At 37.7% G+C, this 26,199-nt stretch overlaps 1 protein-coding gene across 1 annotated transcript in view; it reads left to right on the forward strand.

The window, feature by feature from the left end:
• sema6d (semaphorin 6D) overlaps window positions 1–26,199 on the forward strand; it is a 129,580-nt gene that overhangs the window by 61,020 nt on the left and 42,361 nt on the right. Inside the window, exon 3 of the mRNA XM_079875078.1 lies at window positions 24,408–24,437. The gene's annotated coding sequence lies outside the window, so the exon portion shown is untranslated. The remainder of the gene's footprint in view (window positions 1–24,407; window positions 24,438–26,199) is intronic.

Below are 26,199 nucleotides of genomic sequence, written 5' to 3' on the forward strand. Positions count from 1 at the left end.
ATTGTTCAATCTCTATCGTTCAATCTATCGTTCGTTCGTTTGTTTATTCTGTCAATCGTTATATTTTTCAATTGATCTATCTATCGTTTGTTCTTTCATTCTATCTATTGTTCGTTCTATCGACAGTTTGTTTGTTTGTTCGTTCTATCTATCCAATCGCTCGATCGTTAATTTGTTCAATCATTTTATCTATCGTTCGTTTGTTTGTTTGTTCGTTCTGTCCTTAATGTCTGTAAACTTTCAAACTTTAGGGCTTTTTTAATATTTATTTTTCTGCTGAAAAATGTAATATTTATTAGGGCTGTCAAACGATTAATCGCGATTAATCGCATCCAAAATAAAAGTTTGTGTTTACATAATTTATGTCTTTGTACGGAGTATAATTATTTTCTATATATAAATACACACACATGCATATATATATTTAAGAAAATGTGTTATTTATATATAAAATATTTATATATAATATAAATTATATATAATATAAATATATATTATATACATGCAAATATTTCTTAAATATATACATGCATGTGTGTGTATTTATATATAGAAAATAATTATACACCGTACACACACACATGTATTATGTAAAAACAAACTTTTATTTTGGATGCGATTAATCGCGATTAATCGTTTGACAGCCCTAATATTAATATTTCTTTGAATTCCTTGAAAGATCTGCAAAATTGTAGGTGCTACACACAGCACAATATTTGACAGTTTACCAAACTTTCTTTTATCATTATAGTTCTGGGGCCGTATTCACAAAGAATTTTAAGGCTAAAAGTAGCTCCTAACTGGCGAGTTTAGGAGCAACTCCTAAAAATAATGGGCGTGTCACTCGTAACTTTAGGACTCCTATTTTTTTTTTGACTAAGAGTAATTCACGAAGCATTTTAGCCCTAAAAGTAGCACCTAAGCCTGGGACAGCTTAAAAGAAGTCGAGAGGACTCCTAACTCACTAAGACTTATTCACAAACCGCTTTTTGTGGCATTTCACGTTGCGATGTTTTGAAATGCGTAGGCTATGCGGCGGCTACAGGAGCTTCCAATCGCGAGGGAACAATTTTGCATTGTAGGCATAACTAGGGATGCAATAACGCCACCAACAACAACCAAAACTAGGCTACTTATTGCATGTAAACTAATTGTAACGTTTCATTGTGAATTAAAATGTTCTTCTCTTTTGCAAACGTAGGCAGAGGCATATAGTGACAGATTAATTCAATAATGTTGCAAAGATATTGCATCAATCCATATGTTTCATTAGGCTATAGGCTATTTGTTTTGCCTTACTCTTTATTCATTTAGGCTATTTCTTCAGTTATTCATCATCTTCCATCCTTCGCACTACTTGTGTAGCGCACGCATTCTCAGACCTGTCACCTGTCACTCATCATCGTAGGGGAGGTGTTTGGAATCATTCCCGCATTACAATCATCAGCCAATCAAGGTGGTCACTTCAGTCAAGCTCGTGCATGAGTAATGACGTCATCCATAGCAACGAAGACTCACTCTTAGTTTAGGAGTTGTCATTTTTCTTTACTAAGAGTAGGTCTGAAAGGCGTTGTGAATAACTTTAAAGAGAAAACTCCTAGCTAAAATCTTTTAGTGCGATTTAGGAGTACTCCTAGTGGTAAGATAAAATGCTTTGTGAATACGGCCCCTGGTATTTAGGAATAATACTATCTGTGTAATATCTTTCTCTTTAATATCTCACTGTGACTGGGTGGGCCGTGTTTCTGAACACTGAATGGGGTTTGTTGATGCTTAATTTTGGCTAGTTATGTGTGCATGCATTCAAATGTAATGATCTTTCTGCCATCAGAGCCATTTCTAAAAGAGGCGGTTTTTCATCTTAGTTTCAATGTATGGTCTTTTTCATCAGAGTTTCGCAAGTTATACTATGTCTACATGGTACAATGAACTCTTTTATTTCAAAACATCAAGGAAAAACTCTCTCTTTCTCACTTCCCAATCCCCCTAAACACCAACCTCTGCAACACCTGCCCCACAACCACCATCTGTAATTATAAACATCCCGTATCATGTGTCACTGAGGGGCATTATGGGAAGGCTAATTGTATCATTGTTTCTGTTAGAGCAGGACACAGTGCAGAGCGTGTTTTGGCTATGATGACGGATGCTAAAGCCCTATGCATGAGCCCCAGTGAGACACAAGCAGAAACAAGCGCTCATCCCTCCCTCCTGCCCTCAATCGCACTCTCTCTCTCTCCACTCTCATCTATCAGTGCTGTGACCTCCCGCTATAAACAACAAAACGCTTTTATCCAATGCTGAATCATCTCACACTGTTTAATTACAGAGCAGCTCATTGCTTTTATGAGTGCTGTGGTTGGACAAAGGGAGAGAGAGTTTCCTTTACATTAATGTTTCTGGTTTCTATTTGAGTGTCAGTGTTTGTAACTGTGGTGGACGGCAGAGGTTTGTATAGTTGATCAGACACAGATAAACATAAGCAGAGCTCGCATGAATCAGTCTGTCAGGAAACATTACACAGCCCACTGGAGGACAGCACTATCAGCTGCCCTTCACTTACATTAACACATCAATCAGGATTCAATTGCACAACCTCTCTCTCCGTTTCCTTGTTCCCTTCCTCCCTTCCTCATTCTTTTTCCATAAAAACTTTTTACAGGACCAACAAGTCTTAAATGTGGACATTCATTAAACCTCATCAATGAAATTACTAATTTGTTCATTAATGAAGGCTATTTTTTTCATTCTGTCAACAACAACAATGACGAAAAGGACATATTATTTAATTTGAATTCATTTTAATGAATTAACTTAATGCTTTTGCTTTGGTATAAAGTGTTCACTACATTTTTTCAAGAGTTTAAAACCCAAAGCAAGGACAGAAAAAGAGAGAGTGAGAACAGAGGGGATAGACTAAGGTATTAAATATCTCCTCTGAGATGTTTTGGACGGTGCAGATTGGTGAGAGAGCTCGGCTAAACTCTTGGCTCCTGCTGTGCTTATGAGACTGCAGTCACAGAGTTTCACAGATCTGTTTCAGACTCTGACCTACAACTTACAAAGGTGAAAAGTGGCCAGAAAGTCTCTAAAAACAAACTCTAAATGGATTTGGTGCTGGATGCCAGAAGAAACACTAGTGGACCAAAGCACATTATGAACCTCAAACAATAAAAGTGTCCCGTGACAGTGAGCTCAGGAACGGAGAGTGTGTTTTTGTTTAGTTTTTTCTGTCAATGAGGTTTATAATGCCTTTCTATTATAAGCTAAATGTATTCGGAATACCATCTCAGTGACAGCTGTCATGTGTCTAATTAGTCAGGCGCTGCAGGATAATGATGTCTGACAGTGAATATCCTAACTGTGATATTAAAACCAGCAAAGAAGGAAAAATGTCATATTTTTAAGGCCCTGTTTACACCTGGTATTAAGATGCGTTGTGGTCGATCGAATCACAAGTAGACCAGGGAGACACATTCCCGTTTAGACCTGGTGTTTTAATTTGTCTTCTTTTGTCCACTTTCAACCACTTCTGTCCTGATTTCTTCAAGGGGAGGGTCTATGGGCAGGTACATTTATATGGGCTTTTTCAGATATTTCGATCTATTGGACAAAATGAACTCACGTGACTTACATTTGAATGCAAACGGAAATGCGGAAAAACATACTGGGAGCAGCAGCTTTTGTTTCTGCTCTGATGCTGTGAGTGCATGTTAGAAATCAGGAATGGTTAGAGAACATTTTGCTTGGTGCATACAAACCTGGGTCTTTATCCGACAAAGTTTAAATCCCGCCTTGCTAGCGTGCTTCCTATAATGTTTTTGGTCAATAGGCGGTCTTTTGTAGCTGTTCGAACGCATTCGGCCACTACGCTAAAATAGCAATCCGGTTGAATGCATTTTTGACTACCTTTGGAATTGTTCGAAAGTGGACAAGCTCAAAACTTTTTAGAGCCTTTTTACACCTGTATTAGCGTCGACTACTAGTGATTCGATCAGCCTGTTATGTTGTTAAAAAATAACGACTAGTTTCACTTTCAATGCATCAACTCACTCGTTTATTTCCCGGAACACAAAAACCAAAACGCACACCTACGGTGGCCTCACAGTGTCAGAATGTGCAACGTAAAACAGGCATCCTGAATAGCAGAACTAGAACTGTATATATATATACGTGATGTATGTATTACGTGAACACAACACAGCCAAAACGCATCTTAATTCAAAGTATACAGGGACTAAAGCCGGGTGCACACTGTGCGATTTATAATAGTCCTTTACAAGTGTTGCTTGTCAGACGCTATATACGAACATAATCCTTGCTGTAATCCATGTCACACTATAAGTTCTCAGTTGTTAATGTCAGACTGTACGACAGTCAAGACGCGTTAAAAACGGACGCACGCAAGAAAACCTTTTACATCATCAATCAATGACATGTTCGGTGACTGTGAGCAATGCAGCTCCATGACCAAAATTAATGTTAGAGATTTCTTTGCATCCACCTTTTCAATCCCATGTGTAATGCATGTGTAATGCATTAATTGGCTGTTGGTGAACATGACAATCTAAAGATCAAAGACTTTAGATTTTAGCCAAGGATCAGAGAAATCTTTTAGGATTTTTCTAAATTAATCTCAGACGGCCAAAATCGCACAGTGTGCACCCCGGCTTTAGACTCCTTCAATTCTTAGGTGTGTTCACACTTGGCAGGTTTGATTCAATTAAAACTATCTCTTGTGCAAGATTGTTCTGTTATTGCAGTTCATTTGAATAATTGTAAACGCTTCCATCCAAACCTTGGTGCACACCAAACAAGCAGACTGAGACCACTAAAAAGGAACTCTGGAGCGGTTCAACTGGAATTTGAATGCAACACGGACCAAAGACATCTAAATGAACCAAAAACAGGATGTGATGTTACAAAATATGACCCTAAAAAGTACAGAATGCTCAAGTATACCTGTTTTTTTCTCATCATAGGAGCTATGTGGCCCATTACTGTTTAGTACAGGCTCAGAAATGCCGTCTTGCGGCAGATCATTGTCTGTGTCCAACGGAGGAATTCCTTCTGCTGTTTTGACTAATTTACATATTTTTTAAGCTCTTCACAAGTTCTCAGTTGGTAAAAAATACCATCATACTGTATATTCGCACAACGAGCAATTTAGCCCACAAGAGAACCAAACTACAACTTTGAACACCCTTAATCTACGTAACTTGCTCCTAAACCACATTTTCAATTCACATCACCTTTATTTATATAGCTCTTTATACAATACAGATTGTTTCAAAGCAGCTTCACGGTAATGAATAGGGAAATAACATGAATCAATGATACAAACAATCAAAAATGAGACAAGTTCAAATTCTGTTGTAAAGCAGGTCTAATAAGAATAGTGTCATTCAGCTCAAGTCAGTTCAGTGTTATTTCAGTTCAGTTCAATAATTGTGTAAAAGTCAGGAGCTCTAAAGAAAGCAATAGCGTCATTCTTCAGCTCAAGTCAGTTTAATGTTGATCCAAGTCTGTACAGTGTCGATGATGCAAAATTGGTCAATTATGAAACAAATTCGACTCAGCTATTAAGCAACTATAAAGAAGACATTATTCAGTTAAATTCAGTTCAAATTCTCATCTGATAGTGTCAGTGTGGTTAAATCGATAATATTACTGAATATTAAGTGTCTTTTAAACTCCAACTAGACAAGCCAAAGGTGACAGTGGCAAGGAACCCAAACTCCATTGGGTGACAAAAATGGAGGAGCATTTTTTTTTGGGAGAAATCAGGCTCAAGTGGACTTGTTTGGAAAACCGCTCTTACACAAACTAAAATCATGTCAAACATACTCAAGTCCACACCAAGAGCTCTATTGTGAAAGCACCCTGAGTTACCTGTCAGCCCACACTGCATCTTCTATTTAGATCGAGTCACGCTCGCCTGAAGCGACAAACACTATTTCCAGCCATCATCATTATCTGCTCTGTGATAAATCTGGAGTTTATAGACATACTTCCTGTGAGACAGCACGAGTCTTACCCCTACAACCTCACGCTATGACCAACAATTGCCCTCTTCACCAGCTAATGCCTATCTATTTATCTAGCAGCTAATAAAGGTCTGTGTGTGTGTGTGTGTGTGTGTGTGTGTGTGTGTGTGTGTGTGTGTGTGTGTGTGTGTGTGTGTGTGTGTGTGTGTGTGTTTCATAATTTCATCCAAACAATCAGCTTAATGGAAGCCATAAGCAGATGGCTTTATTGCAGTTCGTCTCTCAGATATTACCATAAACACTAACTGCTGGCACAGTAATCAGAATTAAAGAGCACTCTCATTTCATATACACATACGCGCACGCATGAATGCAGATGCGGGCAACAGTAATGACAGCTTTATATGTTATAGAGAAGTTAACGTACTCCAGCCTGAACTGGTGTCATTTTCATAGTGGATTCATTTAGAGACGCTGGGCTGAATAAATCTGCTGAATTAAAAGCAGGACTGAAATCTGTGCAATTATAACATCTTAACCCATCAGATCTGTTTTTATTAACAACTTCTCAGTCTATTCATACACTCCCACAGTTAAATGATTCATATCTGCCCAGGAACATTGCGTTTAAAAGCCCTTGTTAGAATTCTGATTCTAAAAAAAAAAAGGTGTTTATTAATTCCGGATGAGTGACCCTGATTGCTAAAATGTGTGACAAGTACACATTTTCAATTACGCCGATGTCTGGAGCCAGATCTGGAGAGTATGAAACAGACAACAACGCTGATTTAATTAATGTTTCACAAGCCTGATCACAGATAGAGACAGGTACGGAAAGATTTCCAAGACTGTCATGGAAAACACACCTGTTCTGAAGGATGAAATTAATTTATTCTTGTGGCTCCAGTCACCTCTAGACAGAAACATCAATAGTTAGCAATTAAATCAAGTCTATCGGAATCGGTTCTAACAGGTGTCAATTTTGTAATTATTTTGTAAAGATAACTTTGGAGCTTGTTTTTCTGTTCATTCAGAAGTGAGACACACAGTCGTCCATTGTTCATACCAAACATACACTCTTTTGTCCAACTGTGGACACACACACATGATCACAGAGACCATTATCCTGTCATTCTGCTTGTCGAAGGGAACTCACTATTATGCACATACACACACCCGTACAACTAGAAAAAGAGTTACATAGACTTAAAGCAGGTGGACTTTAATTAAGAATTCTAAGATCTGTTCCATACTCTAGTGTGCTGCCTACCTAGAAATAAATAACTGTAAGGCATCATTCTAACAGACTAGCAACAAAACTTTTATTTTGATATATGGTCTGTAAATACTGAAAAAAAAATATATAAATTTGTCTATTTCACCCTGTATTTTTTTTTGTGCTTACAGAACTGTATAGTTAGCTTAGCAACATGTTAACATAAAACTCAATTGGAATCAATTGTGATTCAAATCTCCTGTGCACTTCAGATGAGAAGTGCTATTTGTGTGGTTTTCAGAGTGGTAGATACATCTGTCACTAGGTTTCATTTTAGTTAGCATGCTGCCTTAAGCCCAGTGTATACTTTAGAGAGCATGTCAGTGAGAAAACATGTTAGACACAAAGGATGTAGCTTCTACAGTAATGGTAAATTTGTTAAAAAAAATAAAAATAAAAAAATAAAAAAATTATACATATATATATATATATATATATATATATATATATTATACTTGATATATACAGTGCGTGTATATATATATATATATATATATATATATATATATATATATATATATATATATATATATATAGGGCTTTAGAAGGCAGTCGACAGCCACTGTTGACAGAGCAACAACTTCACTAGGACAAGCCATTGTATTAACAGTCCAATGATTCAACCACACTCACACAATAACATCATTGTCATTGGAGCCCCATTTTACAGGGTCAGTGAGTCAGGTCAAGGTCAGAGGTCAGTGAGTCAGGTGAAATCTGCAGCACCTGCAACTCAGCACAACACAACTCATAATAGAGAGCTAAGATCAACAAAATGCACTCAAATGCACCCCACCCCCCCAACAACAACAACAAAAAAAAAAAACTACCAGCAAATGACAAGGATCACATGTGACAGTTTTAGTCAAATGTTCGTGTTACTCCAATAGAACTGGAAGAAATGTTCAAACAGAAGTCAGTTCAGCCTTATCTAGGAAAACAAGACTCTCCCAGTTACCAAACAGTAACACACACACACACACATGAGCCCCACAACATGACACACTTGTTGTGTACCTGGTGTGGTGGCAGTGAAGAGGATTGTGGGTTAACCGCCATATGGCCTTCCTGCTGGAGTGCAACCTGTCTAATAGTGACTTTATACAGACATACTGCTTCACACCTGAGTCTGTCACTGACCTCTGATGGATTCAAAACTGGTCAATCTGCTCTGAACTGATTGGAGATAATCAGAACATGTTTGAGAGGAATGCAGGTTTATGATTAATCTAGTGCAGAACTTCAGAAATGACTGATTCTCCCTAAGTAGATCGCACAGTAGAATAAAAAAGTTAATTTAAAGTAGGCATATTATATATATATATATATATATATATATATATATATATATATATATATATATATATATATATATATATATAATTAAAATGAGAATGGAATATGATTGAAAAACAATTATATTCATTAAAATTTGCCTGTAGTTTATTCACTTTTATGATGAGTCATGCCTGGAAAATTAACCTATGCAAAAATTAAGTCAAACCCTGAGAAAAAATAAAAAAGACAAGTCCCCCCTAATAATCAGATATGGTGAACGTGCAATTCATAATTGAATGTGACGAGACAAGAAAAATTAGGCCTAATAGACCCATTTTCAGCCTATTAGGCAAAAGATTGAGAATGAATGTGTGCATGTTCTGAATTCATTTAATAAATGTGGTTATCTGACTTGCCTTGAAGAATTTCAGGAAAAAAATAAATAAAATACTAATATTACTTGCAAATAGTTCCAATGCATTATTTTACAATAAATTGTTATAATAAGGAGGACAATTACATTTGTGACATCCCTATGAATTTGTTTTTGTTTGTTTTTTTGGTCCCCCGCAATGTTCAAAACATGGTTATGGCCTTCCCTGTCTATGTTTGAAAATCGGTTTTAGAGATGCTATAATTTCTTAGCCACCTGCAAGGCCTTTTGCATTCTCAAAGTTTTACAAAAATGAAACATTAAAACATACCTGTGGTCAGGAGTGGCGCAATGGTTTCTGGGCCCCTTGGACCGTTTATTGGCCTGAGACCCCTGTCGCGATTTTTGGGCTCCCTCTCTGTTCAGGGCTCAAGCTTTTAGAGAGAATGTGGGGGGATTTTTGAGGTGTAACATAAGCTTATACAAAATAAAAAGTCCCCAAAGTATTCAATTGCCTATATATATATAATTTTTTTTTTTTTTTTTTTTTTTTTTGCAATATGTTCCAGTTATTGGGGGATTCAGGGAACTGGATCGATTACAGCTTTGGTGCCTATTCATGTGCTAGAAAAGTGTAAAAACATTGCATTGTTGCCAAATATGGATTACTGAAAATCACCTAAATGCAGATGATGCCAAACTAACTCCACTGACACAAATGAACATACTATAAAGTAAACCATAACTGTATGTTTTCATAGAAATCCATGGAAGACATACAGTATTTACTCACATTTTTTGCATACACAAAGTAAACATTATCTTGCAACATGCATTAAAAACATAGAGACTCTTTAAGTTCACAAACAAAAATGGACACTTTTAAATCTATACCTGCCTCTCTGATTTTGGTTTGTATCTTTGATTTTGCCTGAAGCTTTATACCGTTTACAGACTGTGTCTGGTTAAATAGAAAAGGTAGGGAAAAGTTAAAGCATATTCAATTAAATAAAAAATAAAAAAACTGTTGCACTTCCATGACTTAACAATGTTTGAGTGGTCTGGTCATCATCAGCATCACCTCATGTGCAAAGAAACTGGCTGAGCAGTTTGCTTATGAAAAGTATAATACCTATTTTTTACTACTATAACAACTATTACTCTTGTTATTATTCTATAATGTATGTATAAAGCATGCTGGCGCCTCGCCAGTCTTTACAGACCAACAGCCTGGACATCAAGCTAAAGTTACCTCACCTCATCCCTTAAGGACATTCTCTTTTGAATGAACTGAATTTCATTATCAGGGTTTAGTTAAGGTTCTCTGGCTGACAGTGATCTATTACAGATCCTGGATCATCAGTTTCAGACGAATCCACATCAGATCCAATCCTCCAGATCAGATCAGATTAGAAGTCTGCTTCCTAATGCTACAAACGGTCCAATTTTTCATGTAAAATTTGTGGTATTTATAATAATAGTTTCTCTTTTCTTTCATTTATTACAAACATGAACCAGGATTGGACTTAGTGAGAAGAATGTTAATTTACAGGCATAATTTTGTACTAATAATATATAATTTTGTTATTTAATATCTAATAATAATAGTTTTGACACGCTCCTTATATTTGAGTCACAGGCTGAACAAAAATTGTGTGTCTAGGTCTAACTCTATCTAAATATCTAAATATGTCTCAAACAATTTCAGGCCATTTTCCATCCATTTCCACCTTGCAGCAAAGTTTGTATTGTTTCTGGAACTTGCACTTTCTCACTTGCACCCACACATCGAAAAGGAACGTTCTGTCACTTGTCTACCTAATTTGGAGAGAAAATAACAAATGAGTAATAGATTTCAATTTGTATTTTGTAAACATAATGCATAAAATGTTATCTTTTGATATATATGAGATTGATGTACAATACTATGTAACTTTTAGAACTCAAAACCTCATTTCCTGTCCTAAAAGAGTCTATAATGAAACCAAACTGCTAAAACACACACACACACTTGTTTTGCTATACTTGTGGGGACTCTAGGCGTGATGGTTTCTATACTGTACAAACTGTATATATATATATACATATATACACTAGCCTACCCTAAACATACCCATCACAGAAAACTTTATGCATTTTTACATTTTTAATAACACACTGTTTGGTATGTTTTTAAAGCGATTTAAAATATGAGGACTCAGGAAATGTCCTCATACAAATTTCTGTCTTCATAAATCACATAAACACACACACACACACACTCTCAGAAAAAAAGGTACAAAAGCTGTCACTGGGACAGTACCCTTCAAAAGGGTTCTAATATGTACCATTTAGGTACTAATATGTACACGTTTGGTACCAATATGTACCTTTGAGGGACTAAAATGCACTCTTTAGGTACAAAGGTGTCCCTTTTGAAAAGGTACCGCCACAGTGACAGCTTTTGTACCTTTTTTTCCAAGAGTGCACACACAAACAAAGAACTTACAATTTCACAGCACAGATCAGTTTGGGACAGTTTGGACTTTAATTTAGGACTTTTAACACCTGTGAAGACCTCTTGATCTGGTGGATTCATAACAAAATGACTTGGCCTTTGTGTGCATATTATGTCTCCTTTTCATTGTATTCTTCACCATTTTAATTTTGTATTCATAATTTAAAGTTAATAGAGAACATGCCATACATAACAATTTCCACTTATGCTGGCACAGGAACAAGTGTTCATAAAAGATGTGCAATTGAGGGCATCACACGAACAGTTTTTTTGTGTGTGTCACAGAATGGTGCAGTTCCTGTGTGAACATATGGCATGTAAGTCAAAACTCCTACTGAGTCATATAACAGATCTCTCTCTCTTTCTCTCTCTCACACACACCTCACACTACAAGTCTCTAGTAGAACAGTGCATAGTAAAGGCTCCGCCTACACTCACAACTCAAATGAGATTCACTCAGGGATGAGATTCACCCTTGCAAAAGCGCTGAGCCAGCAAGAGGACATGCGCTGAAAATCCCACAATGCTCGGCTGCAGATGAGTGGGGGTCCCAATGATCACCACGTGCTTCATCAGGGCAAGAGGACATGGCTTGAAATAATAGTCTGAAAAAAAAAAAAAAAAGAAGTAAATAAATGGTTTGCTTTTTTTTCATATTTAATACATCAGGCTTTAATTGCTCATTGGCAAAACATATAATGCAATGCAACACAATGATGTTTGAGAGATGTATAAAAAACACTACTCAAAAGCCGTATTATCATTGTTTTAAATGATGTATAATCAGCTAAAGCTAGGTTCAGTCCAGTAAGTGTTCATTACTAACAATATTAAATGTATTCTTTATAAAAATCTGTAAAGATTTCACATCAAAAATGCACATGTACCATGACCTCAGGGTGGACATTATACTAAATAATGTTTTTAGTTCTTAGTAAAGAATTGTACTAAAAGGCCTTTTGCTATAAAAGCAACCAGATTGTGTACAATAATTTTTCAGCAAAGTTTTGATAATTTGGAGGCCTCAGAAATGTGTGTACCAAATACAATTCAGTAGACTTTTTAGGGTTAAAGAAATAATGAAAACATTACTTGAAGGGGGTGGAGGTAACAATACTACACCCGTATAACTTGCTGACTTAATTGGAACACAATATTCAGGATATTCACGTAGTTATTTTACACACAAAACTATCGTGTGCTTCAGAACGTTTTTTGGACTACTTTTATGGAACTTAACAGTTCACTTTTATTGTACAGAATAGAGCAGCTCAAATATATTACTAAAATCACCTTTTGTGAATGACATTATTATTATTTCTTCATTTTTGGGGGGTGGACTATCCCTTTAACAATAAAATCATCATGCAAATACACAAGTAGCACTGTGCCTCTCTTCTGAAAATCACAATCAGACACCATCAGTCCCCTCAGTGAGTCAGCAGCGATTCTAGTGCTTCCTGTGGATTATGCTGTATATACAGCGCCTGTGTAATCTGATGGCTGTCTATAAGAGCGGCCACAGCAGCGTTAAATTAAGAGTGCCGCAGTAGAGCTGTGGGATTTGTCTGAATGAATAGAGCATCGTGAGTTTCTCCAGTGGAGCCCTGGAGGAAAACAATAGCGTGATTCTGTGCTGAGCTGCATTAAGCATGACATGATGAGTCACATACACACTCTCACGTCTCACACACATTTCCAAACATGCACTCACACACATGCATGCAACTTCTTAAACACATTCAGAAGCACTGGTAGATGCATATAAATGTGAAAGCAGAAGGTGCATAACTTTTGTTTGTATCTTTTCATCCCAAATCGCTTCAAAGACTAGAAAAAAACCTGTATACACACATTCCTAGCTTACAAAAAATATGCACCAAGAACAGTTTGCAAACGTTCCCCATAAAGTCATCTCTGAATGTTCTATGAACTTTCAAAACATCCAGTTTTTCAAATGTTTTAAAAGCTTTTAGAACATGTAGTGGTGGAAATGGCCAAGAATTCCCACCACAAATTTATATTTTCAAACCATAGATACAGAAAATCCTATTATATTTTATGTTTGAAATTTGCATTGCTATGTCATTTCAGATTCAATCCCACATTTGAATATGGTTGTTACTCCTAAAATTTTGCAGTGTGTCCTTAAAGGTAAGTAAGTGATTTCTGAGAAACGCTGTTGAAAGTGGATCAGACCGAGCACCAAAACACACTTGTAGCCAAAGAGCAGTAAGGGGCGTATACACTCATTAGGGGGAGGTGCCTGTGTTGCATTAGCCTGACTACGTCAGACTTCGTACTTCCGCTCAATTTCATTTCGCTTCTGTACTCAGTCTGAGACAGCTTCAGAGCTTTTTGTTTGCCACCGGTCTGGAAACAGCCGGGCCAATCAACGAACAGAGGGCGGGCTGAGAGCCGTGACGTACACGCTGATTGTACCGTGGATGCGTAGATTTACTTAACTTAACCTGCAAAAGTCGTTCACAGCCATGTTCACTCCGGTATTTCGCTCGATGGTTTTGTTTTCGCATCATACATGTGTTTACAGTGAAAGTTAAATGCGGCCGAGCATGCGCATAACACACGCCATAACCAAACGTTATGTGATTGGCTTACGGGTAACCAATGATTTTAAACTTCAGACAAGCGCCCCCTAGCAAGAGAGAAAACACTTCTCTGTTATGCCATTCCAGACTCTGTCTACGAAGCAAAGTGAAGTAGCAGAGTCTGGTATTACCAGGCTAGTGTTGCATAGCGTGTTTGTGAGTTTGGGGGCGGAGCTATGAAGATAAGGGTGTAATCCTTTTGGGTAGGGGCGTGTTTGTTTTGGTGATTTCAAATATCAATATCAGCGTTTCTTTGAAATAGCTTACTGCACCTTTAACATCAATAAAAAATAAAACTATTATTCAAAGTTGTTACATCTGTGTTTATACTTTATTGGTTTTTATGAAATGATTTGTGAATGTGCATAACTTAGTCAATGAGCTCTCGAGTTTTGAGCAGTGTTGAGGGAACTTAAACCCCTCTGATTGGCCTTTGCATTCATGCATTCAACAGACATGTTTGTTACTGGCTAAAATGCTAAAAAAAAATTGTAAAAAAAAGTATTGACTTAAAGTACCGGCAAATACCTTTTGAAAAGAGTATTATTACCATATCGTTTTTTTTTTTTGTTTGTTTGTTTTTCTTAAAGTCAGCATGTACAGCATGCAAACTTCTTTTCTTGCCAATTGATATCTGAGTGAAGCGGCTTCTTGAATTAGAAAAAAAAAAAAACGTTTTTTTTATTTTTTTTATTAATATATATTCATTCTGATGTTTATTTTATGTATTTTCAATGTTTTGAATGAACACAGAATGTTATTTTTTTCCCCTCATTTGTTATATGTGATATTTTGTGTAGAGGCTCTTTAATGTTTTTCAGAAGGTGTTTGTACAATATAACTTACAGTATGTTTCTTTAAAAAAATTAAAAATAAAAAAAAATGAGAGAGAAATGTAGGGCATGACTTGATTTTGTCTGTCTGGAATTGATTGGACGGTTGGATTGTTGTTGTTTCCTAATTTCTTTGCGCACAAGTCATCAGAGAAGAGATATCACTGTGAGGGGGAGGGAATGTTCATGTTTTTGATTTATTTATTTATATATATATATATGTTCAGGATAAAATGATTGATTTTAGTATTGACTACAAACATTTGAAGAGAAATGTTTAAATTGAGATCTCTGAAATTTGACTGCAGACTTTATCTTGGGAAATCTGAGCACAGTTTGAGATATTCTTGAGATCCTTTCTAGATGTAACCAAAGTATGCATACAGGAAAAATAAATAAAATAAATAAAACTAGGATATTGAAGTTTTTAGATCCCTTTGGGCAAAGAGAATTAAATTTGTTTCTTCAAACAAACATCAACAAGCAACATTTATTTATTTATTACATTTTCATAACTTGAGAAGCCCAAAGCTAATCTTGCCAATTAATCTTACCTAATTAAACTGCAAAAATGTTATTGAAATGTCACTTTTTCTGATTAATCAGATCTCTTCTGTTAAAAAGTAGTTAATAATTAAACAACTCTTTTGTATCTTTTTCTGTGTGCTCTGAGAAGACAGCGTATGATTGAAGACCAGAGCAGAACATGTCACCCTGCATCCAAACGCTCATCACAGTAAAATAAAGTGCTTGTGCCATTTATCTCTTTCATCCAGAAACATTTGAATCAACATTAGTGCCAGGATACTGAAATACTCCCTCCCAATTTCTGAAAACAGCATGAAACATTCACAACCTTAACTTCTGTAATCCTGATTAAAACAGAATATTCAGGGATGTTAGGTTGTAATATAGGTTATTATTATTATTATTATTATTATTTTGTTCATCCCTTACCTTCTTGTAAATTTGGAAATCGTAACTATCTTGTAATGTGCATTTGTGTAGTTTTAGTAGAAAAAAAAAAACATACCTAGTGGGCAATTTCACATGTATATGTCTCTTTTTGCACTTAATGGCAAACACAGGAAGCTTTTTTAGGACTAATGCTGTTTAACTGATGCTTTATGCTTAGTCACACAAGCCTGCCATCTTATAAACCTTACTTTACTGCAGGCATTGTTGCTATTCTTTATCAACGGTACATAAAATGCATATAAAAACAGTCAAAATTCACAGTTAAAACTTATTATGTCCAGTGCCAATTTGATTCTTGCCTTGAACTCGGAAAGACAGTGCACAAAGAAAATCCCACTGGTAATTATGCCATGGCATTCATGTCTTGTAAATACGATTATTCCGACTTGAAAACAGCACTGCTGACATCAACACAAAAGAAAAGTAATTTCAGAGGTGGAGAAAGTTACTGTGTTTCAGTGGATGATTTTGAAAAATGTTTTCTTGAGAATAATATACACTGATGAATCATGCAAAATAAGCAAGGACATTTATTAGGAAAGTAAAAAGGTCAGTTTTGAGTCCATGTTGGCTTTAATATGTGTGTTTGAGCGGATATATAGACCTATGAACTATTAAACAGCTGATAAAAATCTATGGCAGGCGTTAATAAGCACAGTGAGAAAACACACACACACACACACACACATGCCATCAATGAGATAACAGCATTCAGCAGACAATGCGAGTAAATGTTTACAGCCACTGTATGCAGCCTGAAGTCATTAGTGTGGAATGCACCAATATGACCCTAATTAGCACACAGGTGTCAGGGGAACAGAGTGGCAACACAGAGTCAGAAATCATCCCCATACACACACACACACACACACACACACACACACACACACACACACACACACACACAGTACCTCTTCACGTCCTCTTAGATTTTCAAGAAAATAAATAGTTTACTGGAGGACAGAAGGGTACAGATAGAGTCACATTACAAGTCTCTTATGGCTCATTTCCACTCAGCGGTACGGTACGCAATTATTTCCGTTTCCACTGTCAAAAGTTGTGAATGGAACCAAAATGCCGAACCGTACCGTACCACTTTTTCGGTACTCTTCCGTTGGGGTACCTAGCACAGTGGTACGGTACTAAAGGGTGGAGCTAGACTCGCTATATGTGGGTTTTTTTCTATCAACAATGCAATTTTGACCTGGTGTGCCTTATTTTCCAAAAATATGGTAATGTAGTGTTTTTTTTTTAAAGATTCAGTCTCACAACTTCAAACCTCTGGCAAATCCAGTGACTAGTTTTTGGAAACGTTCATTGCAGCAGCCTGGGAACTGGTGCAAACATGCACACTGACTCCCGGAAACTGATTGGAGCTGGCGAATTTAACCATTTTTGTATGCAATGCGCAACGGCCATTCTGTGAACGGTCCGAGATTATTGTTCAACAACTGCAGTGCCGTAAGACCGATTACTGAGCGGTTAATACAGATCACACACACAGAGCCCCTCGTGATGAGATGTTGAAATTAAAGCTGATTAGTGTTTGCACTGGCCCTACAGCACCGGCCCTCAGGATCCTCGGCCACATCTCTCTCCCGGTTCTGCCTGCAGTTCGATAAGACGGAGAGAAAATGAGCTTATCAAAAATAATGGATTGTCTCAAACAAAGTCAACATGGACAGCGATAGGACAGGATGTTCAGAGAGAGAACGAGGGCATAGGGTACCATACAGCTAGCGAATATCGGTTTTCCTCGCCCTAGCAAGGAGAAACTGATGAGATGCAAGAGGACAGACACACACGCACGCAATCAATGCAGCGAGCACGCTACGACCTGTGTGAGAGGAATATTAGCCAAGCAGGTTCAGCCTGCAGGCGCCCGTATGCACACGCTACAGCCATTAGAGTCCAAACAGAAGGAAATATGGGAGTGACACGCCAGGACACACTAAACAGAGTGTTAAAAAAAAAATCAAACATCTCTTCACATGCTGCTGCGCTGAACCTCGGCAGATGGTTGCAAACATTCAGTGGGATAGAACAAGCGTTCTCTGCGCTATGGCAGCCATCCACGTCTGGACCGAAACACAGCACGATGCCATTCTCAGGGCAGGGCTGTGTAATGAATAATTAAAGAGCAGAGTTTGGCACCTTTCAGGGGAGAGAGGGAAGGTTGGGACGTCCTTTATACAGCCATGTGTGTACCCGAGGCAGCGGATGCCAGCAGGTCAACCCTCATATTATACAGTACACCAGCCAGACACAGATGGACAAGAGAGAGAGAAAGAGAGTGAGGTAAATGAGTGTTATACTGTAGTGGCAGATGGTTTGTACACACTTTCTATCCAAATAAAAATAACATTGAATAATTTGCTAAACCCTTAACTGTACTGAGGAATTACAGACCTTTATTACCTAGTTCTGGCATGAAACTCTAAATAGTGCAGGCTGATAAGTCTTTGACTCATTTGGTAGCGATCACATCATTATCTACATAGCTCAGCTGATTGGTTGCTGTTGAGTCAGCGTCCAGTGAGCTGCAGCTCAACATTAAAACAAATACCGGGGCTAGTAGCAGTATGCAGTATCCAGCATGATTTCAGAAGTGATTGACATTTTATTACATATCTCTGCGCATATTGTGTGGTCTGGTTATTAATTCCTAAACAGAGCAGTCTTTACAAGTTTAAACTAGGTTCATGTTAGAACACTAGTGTTAAGCCGGTCAGCAAGGTAGCCAAGGCACACATAGATCCTAAAACATGCGGTCCCATGAAGAAAAAACAACAACAGCAATGTCTGTGAATGTATTGGCAGTAGCAAGTCTACTTGCTCTGCAGCGTAGCAGATCTATTCCACCTGTAACAATGTGGTAGGAATGAAGCGGAGAAAGAATCCACATGCAAGCACTATTTTAATGAAACAAACAAGTAATCCAGGGCAAACAACAGAACATGGAACTCAGGACAAGAACAAGGAAAAGTTAACTGCAAACAGCCACAATGACCGACAAACAACAACTGAAGCACAGAGGTTTAAATACACAGGCAAACAAGCTAAACAAGACAACAAGGGGCAAGTAATAAGCAAGAAAAACTACAAAGGACTACAAAACATGGCACAGAACAGGAAATAACAAAAGTCCACACAAGACAAGGAGAACACAAGACAGGAATCATGACACCACCAAGACCAAATACATTAACATTGTCATATCCATTACCATGCCAATCTCTATTACCATACCAATCTCCTGAGAGTTGTCATGACAGAAATATAATTAAGCACAATAATATTTTATTTAGCAAAGACCTATCTAGACTAACGCTGCATCCAAAATCCCTACTTTATAGAATGTGATAGTACACCAACAGAGTAGTAAGTCCGCCCCATAGACTGAACACGTAATACGGATGCGCATGGTGTCACCGTTTACACAGATGCACTTTTTTTTTAGTTTACACAGAGACAATAACGGTTTCATTTTCAAAAACTTGCACTTTGAAACCCGTTTTCAAAATTTAGCATTTTCAGTCCCCCAAAATGCCATTGTCGTATAAATGAACGGAGAAACACATAAAAAGTTTTCTGTTTTTAGTTGAAAACAGTGTCATGTAAACAGCACATAAAAAATGTATAAGAAAAATTACAATTAAACATAGCAAAAATTTTATATGACACACCAAACAGGACATCCTGTAAGGAATAAAAATCACAGATGAGATCTCATTTAAGTCAAAATGCAATCCTTGATATTCAGTATGAAAAATATATAGGAATTTGCAATGTCTGCCAGAAAGCAGAGCACATTGAGACTTTATCTTAGTCTCCTGTTTCTACAGAGAAAAATACCCTAGTAATCTTGTGTCTCCACTAAATTCCCACGAGAGAACAAAACAGTGCTTTGATTTGCCAAGACAGCAGCATTTGCAATCAAAAGTCACCGAAATACCAAATCTTTGCTCTATATTCTTACTATATGTGTTTTTAAGTCTCCATAATAATTTTAGGAGAAACATCTGAGACATGATACTTGAAGAGATAGTAAAGTCACCTTCATAAGCTCTTTTTACAATACAGATTGTTGCAAAGCAACTTTACAGTGATAATAGGAAATTAATGCAACAAAGATTGTTTTGGCTGTGCAGCAGCTCTAGAAGAAAGTCATTGTCTAGCTTAAGTTTTTAATTGATTCATTTCCGTTGTAAAAATCATTAGTTATTAAGTTAGGGGCCACTTACACGACACAGATTTCAACTGAAAACAGAAAACATTTAATGCGTTCTGGCTGTTCAATAGTTCACCCAATAAGTTCACTCACCCTCATGCTGTTCCAAACCTGTATGATCTTCTTTCCTCTGTGGAACATAAAAGAAGATATTTTGAAGGATGTTGGTAACTAATCAGTTTCGGTGACCATTGACTTGCATTGTATGGACAAATGTTTTGCAAAAGAATACAATACAAGTTTGGACTTGGGAACAACATGAGGGTGAGTAAATGATGACAGAATTTTCATTTTTGGGTGGACAATTAGCACGTACCTCTAAAAGCATTACTGAGAACTCAATTAATTTTGCTTAAGCTATGAAAGGGTCTCTGAGCAATACAATTTTCCTCAGGGAATGACAATTTACAGCAGTAAGAATTTATAAGTCTTTACTGAAGTTATAGCCCTGAGGAATTACAAGCTTTTATTTTAGCAAAGACTTCTGATAAAGTCAAAATATCTTTATTTCCTTTCATTTACTGCTCTCAAAGGAGTCCAAGCATGTCTTTTGATCATATGGTGTATAGTTGGTGCATAGTTATTACTAGACCAATATTACATTTGTAGCATTTGAAAATGAAAAACAAACAAGACAAAAAGGTCAAGGATAATGCTTGTGGATTTATTTGGCTTGAGATTATTTTGGCACATTACTGAGAGTCAAGTATTTCTGTCAAAGTATCAAAGCTGACGCTCCTAACCAGAGAGTTATATTCAGGTCAAAGACAAGCAAACGCTGGGTCGGTTTCACGCCCACTCTCTTGTTGTTTCCGAACCAGGGCCTCCTCATTGTGTTTGAGAGGCATTTGATGCGTATTAACATACAAAACACAAAATCATGGGAAGGGGTTATTGGGGCGGTCAGAGAAACTTTCGGAAGTTGTAAAGCTCCTTCAGAACCTTCACAAAACAACGTTTTCCCCCTCTAAATTCGGCACCCAGGGCTCGTCTTTCTGCTTGTGACCCCAAGGCTGATCCCAGAGCAGGGCTGAAAGAACGCATTGAGTGGGTGAGGGGCCCTGAGCGGCCATCTCAGGATCAGGCTGACAGGGTCAGAAGCAAAAGTGCCCCCTCTCCTCGCCACGCTAGACGTAGCGCTAAACAAGTTACACAAAAGCTGGGACAGACAATACCGAACCACTCCTACAGACTTCCTACATCTTGGTTGTGATCAGGATAGAAAGGCACATTGTGAAATCTGTTACCTTGAAAAAGCCAACATTGAATTTAAACTTGAAATTATTCTTATTTTTCAAAGATACAATTTCTTACTCGATCTCCTCCTTGAGCTTTAAAGCTACCTGGGTCAGTCAGACCTTCAGTCTGTTATATTTTCGAAATGATCGTGATTGCGGTTCTCCTAATACGGAACCTAAAAATTGGCTCATTCGGTATTCCCAAAATGAGCAAAAACTGCTCAAACTCCAACTGTCATAAATTAAAATCTAAACATATACAACCTCCCTTTCTCTCACCCTAGCAACCACTCAGAACACCCTAGCAACCTGTTTGTCTGATAGACTGCATAGCCTTAAAAACTTCAAACTTCAAGCCTTTAAAACTCCTTAAATCTTGAATCTATTCAGTGGCGGAGCCAGAGGGATGTCCGCCCCAAAATTGTATTCGCTACTAGCAGTTGCTGATATGCTGATTTTTTATTATTTTTTTATTTTTACTTTCGCTGGCAGCGCGTGCAGTTTTCAAACGGGCGAGCAGAGGACGAGAGAATATGGTTGCAAGATACCGAAGAATAAGAAAACATCATATTTGAAGTAAGTTTTTAAGGTTTAACATCAGGGTTGTTTGCTCTGAATAAATTTTATGAGACGCTGTGTGAGTTAATAAGGCTGCAATAGGCTACGAGTTAATCAGACTAGAGAGATCGGCTTGCAATTTAGCATAACAATCCGTATGCTTACACCTGTGCTAGTACTGTGCATATACCATGCTGTGTGTACGTTACAAATGTATACAAATGTTTAGCTAATGTGGGGAAGTAGGCTACAGCTCTCAGTGTTCAGCGAGTTAACATTTGGCAGTTTGAAATCGATTAGGTAGCTCAGTTAGGCTGCTTCAGTTCTTCAGCCCTCCCCGCCATTGACGAGTTTATGGTTTTCTGTGTTTTCACTGTTATAAGCTATGGGGCACTTACGCACTTACGTCTATTACGCATCTCCTGAACGAGTACCTCCAGATCAAAACGCAGGCAAAGAAGCAGAAACAAGCGATATCATAATGCGATCACTATAGGACTGTGATGTTTTGGGAGTGTTGATGGACTTGATCTACTCATCTGTGTTTTGATCATCATTCTGAATCTGATCTGGATGTAGTCTCTGATAAAAAAAAAAAATTTAAATCAGCTTTTTGCTCATGTTGCTTATTTATGAAACTTACCAACATTCAAGTGTTGATAAAAAAAGTCTGCATGAAGCTAGAATAAAACAGATTTTTTTTTTTTTTTAAAGCAGAGGGTCTGTCCTTTCTTTTGATATATTGCATGTTCAGATATTAATACAACAAAATATTCTGGGGTGCCATGAAATTGTGAAAATGACCAAAAACGCTTAGCCTGGTAATACCCAACTCTGCTACTTCGCTTTGCTTCGTAGACAGAGTCTGGCATGGCATAATTGAAAAGCGTTTTCTTTCTCGCAGGGGGCGCTTGTCTGAAGTTTAAAATCATTGGTTACCCGTAAGCCAATCACATAACGTTTGGTTATGGCGTGTGTTATGCGCAGGCTCAGCCGCATCTAACTTCCACTGTAAACACGTATGATGCGAAAACAAAACCATCGAGCGAAATACCGGAGTGAACATGGCTGTGAACGACTTTTGCAGATTATGTGAAGTAAATCTACGCATCCACGGTACAATCAGCGTCTACGTCACGGCTCTCAGCCCGCCCTCTGTTCGTTGATTGGCCGGCTGTTTTCAGGCCGGAGGAAAACGGAAAGCTATTACGCTGTCTCAGACTAAGTACAGAAGCGAAATGAAATTGAGCAGAAGTAAGAAGTCTGACGTAGTCAGGTTAAAAAACGCTGGCGGTGGCTGACAACTTTTTTTTTTCTTTTTTCTTTTTAATGCTGGCAGGAAAAAATTAAGATAAAAATTTTGGTAATTGGATGATTAGATGTAACCATAGGCTGTCATATTTTTGCACAGGATCAAATAACCATGAAAAGAAAGGGAAATATATCAGAGTTCTTTTTAAAGAAGCACAAACAGGCAGATCAGGTGCAAACAGACCCCAGCCCTTGCATCACCACTGGACCCCAGAGCAGCTCCCTACCTGAGGCTAGTCAGAGTCAGTGTGGTCAGACTTCAGGAGCATCTACCAGACTCAGGCAGTCAATCACATACCGAATTCAGGAATTTAAGTTGAGATGATTTTGTCAAATTAAAAGGATAGTTCACCCAAAAATGAGTTCACCCAAATTTGGGTTCCCATTGACTTCCATTGTATTTTTTCTTTCCATACAATGGATGTTGATGGGAACCAAAACTGTGTGGTTACCAACATGCTTTAAAATATATGTTGTGTTCCGCAGAAGAAGGTCATACCGGTTTGGACCTTTAAAATGTTGGTTCATGTGTGTTCTTGTTGTTGATGGCTGTGGCATTTATATTGGGATTATACTCTAATGGTTCTTGTGTTATAAATAAATGTATCAAGAGAGGACACAGATACCTCTGATTACAGTGTGTGTGTGTGTGCGTGCGTGCGTGCGTGCATGCGTGTGTGTGTGTACCCCTGAAAGAAGTAGTGACCACCCCCTGGCCACCCCAAGTATAAAACTCTAGTTCCGCCACTGAATCTATTTTAGATCTACTTCAAACATGCATTGCAGGCTTTCTCTAGCCAACACCAAAGTTTGTCTTCACAAACTTTTTTTCTTCTCTTTTTCAATTTAAGACTTTTAAAGACCAAATGAAATAAAAATGGATATTTTGTGGCTCTCCATCTAAATGCTAGTCTGTATGATGGTTGCATTTAAAACTTAGTCATTTTCTTCATGGGAAAATTGCTGATTCATCTTTTCTGCTGGAGAATATATTTTTAACCCAATATAATAGTCTTTCGAGTGGAAACATCCATTCCCCATAAACTATAAATACCACTGCCTCTGAAGTAAACTGAAGTCTGATTCATGGGGTCTTGTCATTTATGGTATATACATAAAGCCTCTCGGTTTCTTTCAGATGGAATATTCTTTGGCAGAAACTTGCAGCTTAAACTCTACAAATGCTAATAGCAAAACTTGTGTAACCCTGACATTGACGTTTGTTCATTCATTTACAGGTACTCTGAGAGTGTTTGCCTGCAGTTTCGGTGAGTACTGATCTATAGATCTTTTTTTCTGTGCAGTTTCATAAGTGCCACAATATGCCTCTAACGTCTCATCAAACGCGATAAGCGTTCCAATCGCTTCAAAACTCGACAGGAGCCCACACAGTTTCTCCCTGTAGTGCTGGCCTGCTTTCAGAGCCAAACCATCCTCATTCAAGTCCGCTCCCACTTCCTCTCTCTCCCCGAACAGCAGAAATCCCTTTTTGTCTTTGGCTCAAAGTGGTCTCTAATCCGTTTATTAGCCTGAAAGCTACTGGGACGTGAAGACAAACCACATGATTCCTCTGCCCTGCTCCTCTCTCCGTCCCACCATCCCCCCCCCACCCCCACCCCCACCCCCACCTCGGGAGGAGAGCCTCGCCTCGCCTCGCCTCATACTAACAGCTAGCGTGATTTATACTTCTGTCGGCTCCTGGTATCTCCCCTAACACCTCGTAATGTGTCCCTCTTGCTGTGCCGCCCTGGCCAAGCTAAATGGCTAAACGACTGACAGTGAAACAGCACTGCTAGGTCAGACAAGGCAAAACCCGTCATGTCCTCTACTCTTCTAATAACAACCATTGCTCTCAATTACCAACACACACATACACGCTTGTACCGCCAATGGCTCAAACACACATTCTTTCACATTATATGCAGCAGGGGCATAGCAACAATGACTTTAAAGACACCATGAAATAGTTTTCTATTGAAACAGGAAGTTTGGGCATACAGACACAAACACGCTTTGCTTCTTGCTTCTTGCTATCTGGACATAAAGGAATGCAGAGATTTGCCTAGATTAACAGTCTGGACAAGTCAACGCTAGTTTCGAAAGTCAGAACAACTTGCAGAGTTGAGTTGACAGATTTCACAGAAAGTTGTGTAATGTATGATGGGTTAAGACTGTTTAGCTTCAGACAATGATTCCCATCCAGTCTGAGGATATAAAACATGTTTGATATTTTGCGACAATTTAAAACACATTTTGTTTTGTATTTTTTTTTAAACACATTGTCATGGATCTTATAGCAGCGAGGCATATTTCTGCATGAGTTTGTTAGGTTTGGAATAACCTAAAATTCTGGTAGTTTGTGATCATCAGTCATTTAGTGAATGACACCCAATTTTTCCTCTGTAACCATTTACAGTCGGCAAATGTATGATGCCTAGTTGTTGTTTTTTTGTTTGTTTTTCAAATCATTTTCAAATGTAAAAATATTTTTAAAGTCTTGTAGTGCATGTTTTGTTCATCATAAACATTTTCACAAATGAACACTTTTTATGAATTTTGAAGCCTAAATACAGTCAATTAGAATTTGAATTAGAATAGTTTGCAAGAGCATGATTATAAACATAACAAGGCTGTGAAAGAGGACTATTGAGTAGATGAATTTACCTGTCCGGCCTGATGACGTTTAATGTTCCTGACAACCTCTTTAGTTGTAGCCACTTGTTAGCAACCACATTTTCAAAACAAGTAAAAAAAAAAAATTACAAATAAGTTCATTGGAATTCATAAAGGTGGTTTGCCTGATGTATTTTGTTTTGTAGAATAAAACATATCTTGAGCTTGTGTAAATTACAGACCTTATTTCAGACATTTACCCAAAAACCCATTCAAGAAACCCATTGACTCCAGGACAATGAAATCAGAAGTGCTAAAATGTTAACTCATTTCTGCGTTTTGGCCTACAAAAAGATGCCATCCCTGCAGCACTGTATAGCTTACTTACAAAACAGCTGCCCAGGGAAATTTTCAAGA

This window comes from Squalius cephalus (genome assembly GCF_949319135.1).
Source record: "Squalius cephalus genome assembly, chromosome: 6".
In the NCBI taxonomy this organism is placed as follows: Eukaryota; Metazoa; Chordata; class Actinopteri; order Cypriniformes; family Leuciscidae; genus Squalius; species Squalius cephalus.